Source organism: Galeopterus variegatus, unplaced genomic scaffold (assembly GCF_000696425.1).
Source record: "Galeopterus variegatus unplaced genomic scaffold, G_variegatus-3.0.2 Scaffold1372, whole genome shotgun sequence".
Classification (NCBI taxonomy): domain Eukaryota; kingdom Metazoa; phylum Chordata; class Mammalia; order Dermoptera; family Cynocephalidae; genus Galeopterus; species Galeopterus variegatus.
In genome coordinates, this window is record NW_007727483.1 from 302,336 (window position 1) to 304,712 (window position 2,377).

Below are 2,377 nucleotides of genomic sequence, written 5' to 3' on the forward strand. Positions count from 1 at the left end.
GGAGCTAAAAATAAATAAATAAATACACAAATAAACTGCCGGGAGGGAGAAGAAGACACAACAATTACAATTCCTTGAAGTTGATATGACAAGCAAACAGAAAGGACATTGTTGGGAGGGAGGGGGGAGAGGGAGGAGGGAGGGAGGTTTCAGTAATGGGCCACAATAATCAACCACATTGTATATTGACAAAATAAAAATTTTTTTAAAAATTAATTAATTAAAACAACAACAACAACAACAAAAAAGAGTTCCAGTTCCTCTATATCCTAGCCAATGCTTGGAATGATCTGCTCTTTTTTAAATGTTTTTTTTTTTTAATGTTAGCCTTTTAATAGCTACATAGTGACATCTCATTGTGGTTTTAATTTTCATTTCCCTAATAACAAATGATGATGAGCATCTTTTCATGTGCTTGTTTGTCACTAGTACATCTTTTTTGGTGAAGTATCTGTTCAGATCCTTTGCTCATTTTAAAAAATTGGGTTATTTGTCTTAGTATTGATGTATATGAATTTAAAAAAAAATGTTCTGAATACAAGTCCTTTGTTGGATATATGTTTTGCAAATGTTTTCTCCCAGTCTGTGGCTTGCTGTTTCATTTCTGTAGAAGTATCTATTGAAGAGCAAATGTTCTTAATTTTTTTTTTTTGTCTTTTTGTCTTTTTCCGTGTCCGGCAACGGATCGCAACCCTCAGTGTTGCCCCCGTACCGGACCGGGGACCGGCAACGGGATTGCAACCCTCGGCGTTGCTCCCGCGCCTCGCTCAGCTAGTGAGCGGGAACCGGTCTGTATGTGGGATCCGAACCCTCGGGTGGGAGCGCCGCCGCGCTTCCCAAGCGGCGCACTATCCAGTGCGCCACCGGGCCGGCCCAAATGTTCTTAATTTTAATGAAGTATAATTTATTGAGGTTTTTTTAAAAAAAAAAATTTAATTGCCATTGTGACGGTATTAAGAAGTGGGACCAGCCTCCTGAATGCATCAATGTCATTATCGTGGGACTAAGTTAGTTATTATGAGAGTGGGCTTGTTATAAAAGCAAGTTCAGCCCCTCTTGCTCTCTGGCTCTCACCCTCTTGTAGTGGATTGAATTGTGTCCCTCTAAAATTCATTGAAGCTTGAATTGTGTTCTCCAAGTTTTACATATTAGAAACTTAGCCCCCACCGTGACTGTTAAGAGGGTGGGAAATCCTATTATGGTCATTGAAAGGTGGAGCCTTGAAGAGGTGATTGGATTGTAGGGCCCTGCAATAATAAATGGATTAAAAATGGTGGTCAGGGGCGTGGTTCTGAGGGCTTTAAAAGAAGAGGAGAGTCTGTGTTGCTCTCTCTCTGCTCTCTCTGCTCCCACCATCTTGCAATGTGAGGCCCCTGGGTCACTGTTGCCACCACCAGACGGACTTTGGACTTCCCAGCCTCAGAAACTGTAAACAATAAATTTCATTTTCTTATAAATTACTCAGTTCCAGATATTTCTGTTATAGCAACACAAAACAGACCAATACACCTCTCTTGCCCTTCTGCCTTCTCCATGGGATGACACAGCACAAAGGCCCTCACCAGATGCCAGCCCCATGCTCTTGGAATTCCCAGCCCCCAGACCATGAGCCAAATACGTTTCTGTTCATTATAAATTATCCAGTCTGTGGTATTCTGTTATAGTGACACAAAATGGACTAAGACAGATGGTTAGTAAAGAAACCTTTTTAATCTGGTATTTTCTAAACCTGTTAACAATGTCCTAGGTTTGGGGGAAAAATATCTCAGAAAATGCTAGCAGAAGTATTTTTTTCATATTGCAGTGTAATGTAGTGAAAATAACAGAGGTTTCATATCAGACAGATATGTACTAAAATCTTGGTTCTGCCCTCACTAGCTGTGTGATCTTTGGCAAGTTAATTTGTTTCTCTGAGCTTCAGTTTCTCCACACTTTAATGGAAGCAACAATAAAAGACTTTAGAGGTGATTCCATGAAACTATATAAAGTAATGTGCTTAGTATAATACGTGTTGCAAAGTATCACTCATCACCATCGATAGTTTAAAGGCCTGTGGTTGGATGAGTTCGCCTGGGGAGCAAATGTAAATAGAGAAGAGAAGAGAGCCCAGGACGAGCCATGGGGCTGTCCAATGTTTAGACATCAGGTTGGGAAAGAGTAACCAAGAAAGAAAACTGAGTTGCGAACTGCCACAAGAAGGGCTCTAAACTGTGGTGTTCCCAAGCCTTCTTGATCATGGAGCTTTTTTGTCATGGGGCACTGTGTGCTGAGCAAAACACACTGAGGGAAATGCTGGCTTATGCTACAGTAAGTGGAAAGGTAGACTACAAAATGGTATGCAAATTATGATTGCAACTGAGCACAGCCATGTGCAGAA